General features: G+C 35.0%; 1 pseudogene across 1 annotated transcript; it reads left to right on the top strand.

The window, feature by feature from the left end:
- Positions 1-5,181: 5,181 nt before the first annotated feature.
- LOC114890384 lies at positions 5,182-6,204 on the top strand (annotated as a pseudogene). The gene has a single exon (XR_003792271.1). The product of XR_003792271.1 is annotated as a ribosome biogenesis protein NSA2 homolog pseudogene (transcript).
- Positions 6,205-10,485: the final 4,281 nt, after the last annotated feature.

The following is a 10,485-nucleotide window of genomic DNA, read 5'->3' as shown; positions in this document are numbered from 1 at the left end:
AATAATTCAACATAAAGATGTACTCTAGGTAATATAAATCTTGTTTTCAAGTAGAAAAAATATTGTTAAAACTTCCAAAGTTTATTCTTAATGCAAAAATTTTCATTGTTAATAAAATCTAAATATGCTCAATGTTTTCTGATATAGATTGCTGTTATCATCAATGAACCATTAGGTTCATTTTATGAACCATTAAGTCAGACAATGTTCCAATTATAGTGGAATAAGAGTCTTAAAAGATCTGGGGGCCAAAAGGGAATTGATAATTTTTAAAAGGAGGTGATAAGTGAGAAGCAGAAAGCATGGATAACACCAAAATGTAGTCAGAACAGCAAAAGATGAGTTAAAGAATGATCTGCGTTAGATACTAATTTAATATAGCAGGGGACATTAAATCCAAGAAGGTCTAAGTAAACGAAAGAAAACCATCAAGCAAATTTTAAGTCCAAATTCAAGTGATTATTAAATGGAATACAGCTGGTTTAATTCAGAGGGATCTTTGATCTAAGATGAACTGCAGGGACTCAGAACATGCTGTGATATGTTCTGTGTATTTTGCTGGCATATGGAATCTGCAAGGTAATCAGGGATTCTAAAATAAGTTGTGAATCATAGATCCAGATCAACTTTTATGGACATTTTTGAAATTAAAATGACCTGTTTCCACAATCATAAAAGTACAGGCTTCATAAAGCTTAATTTCATCAGAAGTGCCCAAAACAGATGTGTTACACTAAGATGTTAGATAGGTTCATAAATTATCATATCTTTAAAATACCTCATACTTTTGTATCCTCCCATTCCCATCTTAGGCATCATAATCTAGATTCCCTATCATCCTACACATCTGGTTTTAAAATTTTGGAGTAATACTGGAAAGTAAATTTACAGGCAATTTATTAGCTATGACATTTTTTGAAGTGGCATAATATCCTGCATGTTTATATATATATGTATATGTGTGTATATATATGTATATACACATTATATATATTATATATATATTCTATTGTAAGAAAATTCAAGTCGAGGGAATAGTATAATCCATAACTCATCTTCTACTATTATCAACCCATGACCAATCTTGCTTTATTTATACTCTCTTGTCTACAGTTCTCATCTTTGGATTACTTTGAAGCAATCCCAGGAAGTGTATTATTTCATCCAAAATATTTTCTTTATATGTTTCTAAAAGATGCTTTTTTGTTGTTATTTATCCCATCTCTTTTATATCTATAATTTATATTTTATGTTTTCCTTCTATTAATTTGCTAGTTATATATTTTTTACTATTCTTTTGTGTTTCCTGTATTCATCTTTAACATTACCACCTAATAAAAATTCTTAGTTTTACCAGTTCTGAGAGAGTTGTAGAACTTCAGATTCTTTAAAATTTGTTTTCCCCTCAATCAGATTTTTCCTTTTTTGGCATGCATTGCTTTTCCTAATATAATCTGAACAGTATAAGACATTATAATTATTGTGTTCTTCAGTTGGTATTTATTTTATTGACCTACATATTTACCTTCTGTGATGGTCTTCATTTCCCCTGAATAGTCATGTTTCTGTCTGGAAACTTTTCCTTTTCTACCAGAAGAACTATGTTTAATTTTTTAAGTGCAGGCCTGCTGGTGACAAACTTCCTTGGTCACTGTTTGCTTAGAAAAGTCTTTATTTCGTTTTTTCTTTTGAAGGATATTTTCACTGGGCAAATATTTCTAGACGCGTTTACTTCCTTTTATCACTTTATATATGTCTTTCATTGCTTTCTGGCTTTCAATGTTTCTGTTGAGTAGTCAGTCACCTATCTATCATATTGTTGGCCCTTTGAAAGTAATGTGTCTTTTTTTCTGACTTTTTTAAACCTTTTTTCTAAGATTACCAACAGGTTTACCTTACATGCATGGGTGTGGTTTTCTTTGGTTTAGAGGTTTGCTAAATTCCTGAATCTGAGGGTTGATATATCTCAACAGTTCAGAAAATTCTCAGCCATTATCACTTCAAATATTATTTCTACCATATTATCTCTTTTGTTTCCTTTTGAGATTCCACTAGCACACAAATTAGACCTTTTGCATATAACCCACGTGTCTTCTTTTTATTAAAATACTTTCTGTATTTTATTAGAGTATTTTTTATTGACCTGTCTTTGAGTTCATTGATCCTGTATTTTCTGTTAAAGCCATCCAGTGAGCTCTTAATTTTATCTTTCAACTCTAGAATGTTCATTTTATACCTTTTAAAATTTGATTACAATTATTTTTTGAAAATCCTTATTCTGCTTTTTTCTCATTTTAAAAATTTTGTTTAATAAATTTATCATAGTTATTTCAAAGACTGTGTTTGCTAATTCCAGTAACTGTGTCTGCTAATTCCAGTAACTGTGTAGTCCACATATATTGTCTGATATTTCCCTTGATTATCAGCCATTGCTTTTGTCTCTCACATGCTTCATCATCTTTGTTATTATATGCTGAAAATTGTTTACCAAAAAAAAAAAAAAAAAGAATCCAGATGACCTCATCTTTCACCAGTCATGGGTCTCTCTTTACCTTATTAAGTAATATAATCAGGAGTTGAGCTGGGTCAGGCTAGATTGCAGTTTTAGTAAAAATCAGCCCATCTTAATTTCACTTGTTTTTAAGGCATGACCCTTCCAGTATAATGGGGCTCTCTCCTTTGCCTTGTACTGTGGGAGATCAAGCTCTGTCCTTCAGATATTCCAAATCAAGCTTTTTCTTTTTCAGTTCCAAGTAGTTCAAAATTGAGCAGTATCTTAAGGGGAATAAAATTGTTGTGCCTGAGGTAAATATCCTTCCAATAGGTCTTTTTTTTTTTTTTTCCTAAGCACTATAAGATGTGGGAGATTGGTCTGCCTTTTATAAACTTTCAACCTAGTTCCCCAGTCTCCTAAACAGCATCAGAACTCAACAAATGTCCAATGATACAAACTATGAGTTTCTTTCTCTCTAGTTTCCAATTGTTCCCATCAGCCTCACATGACCACTACATTTTAGGTTAATTTCTCTTTCTCCTAACAGAAGTTTTTTTGGTCTAGAAAAATCCCAATATTTAGCCCATTCCAAGAATTAATGAACTCCCAGAGGAGAGCATTAGCTTCTGTTAGAAAAGTTCTTTTCTTTGTGGAATATTTGCTTGTCTAATCCTCATGGCACCAAATCTCTGATACCATTACAACATTATCTTGTAATTTAGGCAAGCTTTTTGTTTGAGCCATATGAAATTTCCAATATTTTTTAGGTCAGAAACAAATTGCCCCAAGAGACTTAGCCAGCCTTGACCTATCATGTTTTATTCATAAGCAGAATTTTTATATAAAAAGACTTTTTACAATATATAGAGCATTTGCAGCCTGCAAAACAATCTTTATGTTTTAAATCCAATAAAATGATTAATTTATTTGTACAACAAAGAGCTAATACATGCCTTTTATTATTCTCAGACTTAGTGTTACAAGCTGAACATGCAATAACTGGTAAAACAGACTCAGTTCCTACCTAGATGAGCTGAAATCTTTAATCAGGGAGGCATCTTTGCCCACAAATTCACACAAATACATAATCTAAAAAAGTATTTAGATGAAAAATTCTGTTGAGCTATAAAAATATTTATAAAGTGGACCTGATCTAGTCTGAGGAGTTTAGATAAGTCTTCTATAAAAAGTGGCTTTTAAATTCATAGCTGAAGAATATACTAAGTAACACAAAGGTAGGATTTAACATGTAGATAAGTGCAGTACTAAATAAATGCAGATAAATGGAAGTATATTTGCCAAAAATAAGGGTACCTTAGTAAAATAATAACTTATAATCCTATAATAAAATAGGACACATAATGTTATGTGAACCCTTGAGTGTCATTTAATCTGGCTTTGGTGGGCCAGAGTATGTGCCTATAGAATTTTCCATCTAAGCTCACACAGGAAAGGTGAGTTGATGTCAGCCATGAAAATATAGGGAAATCTTATATTTTAGACAAAGGGAATTACAGAGAAAAACATGACAGTCCTTTAAGATGTCTGAAAACAACATAAAGGATAAAGATAAATAGCTATTCAAGGATTTTCATCAGGGAGCTGACATGACCTGTTTAGCATTTTATAAACTTTACTCTGAATTCAATGTGCTGAAAGATCTGGAGAGAAAAAGCCTATAATCAAGAGGTGACTATTCTAGGATGGAAATGAGTAATCAAAATTCCAGACAGCATTGTGAACAGTGGCTATTTTGAGAAATTTTAGAAGACTGATGAGTCAGGGCTTTTCGTTTGATTTGATCTGGGGGTTTAAGAGAGAAGAAAGATAATATAGGGAGTAAGGGAAGAGAGCAGCAAGCTTGTCATCTGAGGGGGATAGATTGGAATTTGATATTGATTAAGTAAATTTTTAATGAGGCTGAAATTTAAAACATAGTCTATGTAGGCATTTGGTTGTAGTTATGCTGAAATAAAGGTCATTAGTGTTTACAAAGGTAAAACAACTAAGAGGCTAGGATATATAAAATTAAGCAAAGTGGATATTGAAGTCAATCAAGTGGATAGTAACTGGAAAGATCTCTAGGTAGAATGACATTGAGAAGGTTTAGAGGGTGTAAAACTTTTAATACAGATGAGAATGTTGAAGATGGGAGAATACATGAATTATCCTAGGTCAGAAGTTGACATCAGACATCACTTTTACCATGTTAATTCCACTTAACCTTATTTATGTTTTGTTTTAGCTATAAAATCATGTATATTCTGACACTTTTGTTTTGATATTAGTATAAAGTAAGAAGATGTACCAGCCATGAAAGTAAATCACAAGAGCACAGGGTAGTAATTCATTTGGAAAATAGGATTAGCTGTACTAGCAAAATGATATTAACCTAAAGAGTATATTTTAACTTATATAAATATAGAAAATTGCTTTTCTGAAACAAAGAGTTCAGTACAACCATGAAGAAAAGAATAAGACTCTTTCATTTTACCTGGGGGAAGTAAATGGATACTGATACTGACAAGGATGTTCCTTCCTGTGCTTATATTTTTACTAAAGAAGTCAGAAGAGTTGTCCATTTTAGTTAAATGCTGCTATATTCAAGAAACTTGGACTTTGAAAATGGCACAGAAAAGCAAAGAAGGATATATAGGGCAATGCTGACAATATTTAAATCAGTCCTGAAGACCAGAAAATTGAGAGCTTCTTCGCGCCCCGGCGGCTGCATCCGGTGGCTCGGCGGCCGTCACCATGCCACAAAATGAATATATCGAGTTACACCGTAAGCGCTATGGATATCGTTTGGATTACCATGAGAAAAAGAGAAAGAAGGAAGGTCGAGAGGCTCAAGAACGTTCAAAGAAGGCAAAAAAAATGATTGGTCTGAAAGCTAAGCTCTACCATAAACAGCGCCATGCTGAGAAAATACAAATGAAAAAGACTATTAAGATGCATGAAAAAAGAAACACCAAACAGAAGAATGATGAAAAGACTCCACAAGGAGCAGTACCTGCATATCTACTGGACAGAGAGGGACAGTCTCGAGCTAAAGTACTTTCCAATATGATCAAACAAAAACGAAAAGAGAAAGCGGGAAAATGGGAAGTCCCTCTGCCCAAAGTTCGTGCCCAGGGAGAAACAGAAGTATTAAAAGTTATTCGAACGGGAAAGAGAAAGAAGAAAGCCTGGAAGAGGATGGTTACTAAAGTTTGCTTTGTTGGAGATGGCTTTACTCGAAAACCACCTAAATATGAAAGATTCATTAGGCCAATGGGATTACGTTTTAAGAAGGCCCACGTAACACATCCTGAACTGAAAGCCACCTTCTGCCTGCCAATACTTGGTGTGAAGAAGAATCCCTCATCCCCACTATATACAGCTTTGGGTGTTATTACCAAAGGTACTGTTATTGAAGTGAACGTGAGCGAGTTGGGCTTAGTGACACAAGGAGGCAAGGTCATTTGGGGAAAATATGCCCAGGTTACCAACAACCCTGAAAATGATGGATGCATAAATGCAGTCTTACTGGTCTGACAGCAGATACATACAAATAACTCCTTATAATTATTGAAGACTACACACCAATCAGGAAACCATTACTCTGATATTTCTGAATACTGCCAATCAGCCTTACATGTCTGCAGTCATCAAGAAAACTATTTATTCTATTGTTTAAAAAAAAAAAAGATTAAAATGGCCTAGCTTTAAAAAAAAAAAAAAAAAATCAGTCCTAACCCATAATGCATATCAGGGGAAGATAAATTATTGTAAAGTGATCTTATCTCTGTTCAAAGTTCAAATAAAATCTTTGCACTTTTGTAAAAATAATTTCCTAAAAGAGTATTCCCCAAAATAAAAGATGTAAAGATTTGCTATTTTTTGCTTACCTGCTCTTGTGAAAATTTTATTCAGATATACAACTCAGGAAAAAATATCCCTGAGTTTATAAGCAGCTAAGAAAACAGTGACACCTACAGCAGCAATATTTAACATTTGTAAGTGATATCCATCACAAACCAAATATACCTATTTCATATTCAGTCTGGAGAGTGGGAGCCAAGTGACAGCTCATGTGCGTGTATGCAATCTAAATGATGAGAGGTGAATCATTCAAATCCTCTTTACTGTAATAAGAATGGAGAAACCTGCTGTAACTAGCTCAGAAAAAAAATGACCATCTCTCACTCAAGTAATGTTTAAAATGTAGATTGTGTGAAGTGGTTTCTTTTGTGAGGTCATGAAGGAAGGTCTACACATCTGTGTGTAGAAAATAATTTTGGAATACTGTGTCACAAAACAAATCAGAACCAAGGGGCCATACACACGCACATACACACACACACACACACACACATATTCATCTACACAGAGAATATAAGTCAGAAAAGAAAAAAAAGAAATGTAATCTGAAGTCTCATTTCCTCCTAGCAAGTAAATCTCTATGTCATTTTCTATATATCACTCATTATTAAGTTCCACCTCTGTCTTGTACATGTCATTACTTTCTTTCTACCTACTGAATATCTATCTACTTTTCCTCCAAATCTGATTATTTCCCAATTACCTTCAAGAGGTAGGTTCATGGTCACCCTTTTCAAAAAGCATCTCTGTGTTCATGTTCTAGACCAAGACGAGGGTCAAACTGATATTAGCAACTAGTATTAGTAGTTGTTGAAGTTATGCTAAACACACAATGGGAAAGACAAATTGCATAGGGTATAATTCAGGTCAGGCCAGAGATGGAACACTCCCAAAACAAAGGTATTCAAAATAAGAAAGGCAAAGTTCAAAGGCAGAAAGTATAATAAAGACTACACAAAGTCTCTGATCCCCTGAGTCAGACAAAGGGAAACTTTACTTCTCTGGCCAGCTCTGTGAAAAGTACACAAAATTGACAAATTCTCAGTTTGGACTAAAGAATTCTATTCTCTGCTTTCAACCAAGGCTTCACAAACTTCTTCTACTGATCTGTAAATAAGCTTTCACTAATTTACAAGAGAAAAAACTGTGAAAAATGAGCATTAATGTAATTAGTTCTTTATACGGCAACATTTATTAAAATTAAGACTGTCCTGTGTTTAGAGATTATGTCCTTCCTACACTTTTGGTGGTAATAAATGATAATTTGAATTATTTGTTTTGCTTGTTTCCAGATCTTAATTCTGTAAATTAAATATCAGAAATTATACTTTAGTTACTGATTTCCCCCCCCAACCGGGGTCTATAAAAAAAAAAAATCAAAGGGATCTACTGTCACTTAGTTACTCTCTAGATAAAATTCTTTTTGATAAGTGGATATCAAAGAATTTTGTAACTCTGAAAAACCTTCTCAATTCTTCAGGAGATTTTTTTAATCTCCATTCTTTCATTCATTCCCTCAAAAAACATTACTAAACCTTACCATATGCCTGACAGTATACTAATCACCTAGGATATATGTGAAAATGCCAGACAAGTTTCCTTCTCTAACGGAGCTTAAATTCTACTCCAGGGACAAAACCAATAAGCAATTAAATTGATTAATTTATAGATGCATAGCTCACATAAAAACATAGAATATATAGTATGTGTAAAATTAAAATACAACTATATGATAGTCACTGAGTAGTTATTTATATTTGGAAGATCATCATGGAAAGTCTTTCTGAGAGGTAGCATTTAAGCTAAGATCAGATTGACAGAAGCCAGTCAAGGAAAACCTCTTTCAGGAAGATGGAAGAGCAGCTGGAAAAAAAGGCCTGAAGGCATATTCTATGGAGAGTGACTGATGCCCCCTGGAGCTGCACAGTGCAGAAGAGCTAATTCCAAAACAGAAAGAAGGCAAGTATGTTGAAAAATATTAGGCAAGACTAAGGAAAAGGAGTAGGTTATGGTCAGAGAGATAATGAGGATTATGAAATAAATTCTAAAACATTGTCTCCTCAAATTTAATCTTTCATTCAATAATAACTCATATCTATTGGATGTTCGATATAGTTCATACGTGCAATTTCTCATTTCTCACTATAAGGCTTTAATGTTTACTTTTTAGTCCTCCATTTTATAAAGACAAAACTAAAGTAATCTGTGCTCCATCATACAGATAATAAATCAGAAGTAGTATTTGAGTGCATGCAATCTAACTCTAAACTCTTAAGTAGGATGTTACACTTACTGATACGTTCCTTGCAGTTACTTCATGACCATGCCATAAAAAGATAGATGTCCTTATGAAATTTAACTTCTATTTGAAGATAATGTATTTGGTTAAAAATTCTAAATATCTGACTTGAGAATTAAAATATGTTTACCAACGTAAGTGCTTTGGACTAGAATTTCAATGAATGAGGATATTTTGTTTGCCATAATTGGGAGCGGTGCAGAGTGGCTACTGGCATCAAATGGGTAGACACCAGAGATGCTGCTCAACATTCTACAATACACAGGATAGATCCCATAATAAAGAATCAGGAACAATCATCGACAGGAAGACACTGGAACTCACCAAAAAAGATATCCAACATCCAAAGACAAAGGAGAAGCCACAATGAAATGGTAGGAGGGGCGCAATCACAATAGAATCAAATCCCATAACTGATGGGTGGGTGACTCAAAAACTGGAGAACATTTATACCACAGAAGTCCACCCACTGGAGTGAAGGTTCTGAGCCCCACGTCAGGCTTCCGTACCTTGGGGTCCAGCAACAAGAGGAGGAATTCCTAGAGAATCAAACTTTAAAGGCTAGTGGGATTTGACTATAGGACTTCAACAGGACTGGGGGAAACAGAGACTCCACTCTTGGAGGGCACACACAAAGTAGTGTGCACATCAGGACCCAGGCAAAGGAGCAGTGACCCCATAGAGACTGAACCAGACCTACCTGCTAGTGTTGGAGGGTCTCCAGCAGAGGCGGGGGGTGGCTCTGTCTCACCATGAGGACAAGGACACTGGCAGTAGAAGTTCTGGGAAGTTCTCCTTGGCATGAGCCCTCCCAGAGTCCACCATTAGCCCCACCAAAGAGCCTGGGTAGGCTCCAGTGTTGGGTCGCCTCAGGCCAAACAACCAAAAGGGAGAGGACACAGCCCCACCCATCAGCAAACAAGTGGATTAAAGTTTTACTGAGCTCTGCCCACCAGAGCAACAGCCAGCTCTACCCACCACCAGTCCCTCCCACCAGGAAACTTGCACAATCCTCTTAGATAGCCTCAGCCACCAGAGGGCAGACAGCAGAAGCAAGAAGAACTACAATCCTGCAGCCTGTTGAAAAAAACCACAGTCACAGAAAGACAGACAAGATGAAAAGACAGAGGGCTATGTACCAGATGAAGGAACAAGATAAAACTCCAGAAAAACAACTAAATGAAGCGGAGATAGGCAACCTTCCAGAAAAAGAATTCAGAATGATGATAGTGAAAATGATCCAGGACCTCAGAAAAAGAATGGAGGCAAAGATAGAAAGATGCAAGAAATGTTTAACAAAGATCTAGAAGAATTAAAGAACAAACAGAGATGAATGATGCAATGGCTGAAATGAAAAATACACTAGAAGGAATCAATAGCAGAATAACTGAGGCAGAAGAACAGATAAGTGACCTGGAAGACAGAACAGTAGAATTCACTGCTGCAAAACATAATTTAAAAAAATGAATGAAAAACAATGAAGACAGCCTAAGAGACCTCTGGGACAACATTAAATGCAACAACATTCGCATTATAGGGGTCCCAGAAGGAGAAGAGAGAAAGGACCCGAGAAAATATTTGAAGAGATTATAGTCAAAAACTTCCCTAAAATGGGAAAGGAAATAGCCATCCAAGTCCAGAAAGCGCAGAGTCCCATACTGGATAAACCCAAGGAGAAACACGCCGAGACACATAGTTATCAAATTGGCAAAACTTAAAGACAAAGAAAAATTACTGAAAGCAGCAAGGGAGAAATGACAAATAACATACCAGGGAATTCCCATAATGTTAACAGATGATTTCTCAACAGAAACTCTACAAGCCAGAA

This window comes from Monodon monoceros, unplaced genomic scaffold (genome assembly GCF_005190385.1).
Source record: "Monodon monoceros isolate NGI ecotype Baffin Bay Population unplaced genomic scaffold, NGI_Narwhal_1 Super_Scaffold_11, whole genome shotgun sequence".
NCBI lineage: Eukaryota > Metazoa > Chordata > Mammalia > Artiodactyla > Monodontidae > Monodon > Monodon monoceros.
The sequence above is the reverse complement of the archived record's forward strand: the minus strand, read 5'-3'. Positions and strand labels throughout refer to the sequence as shown.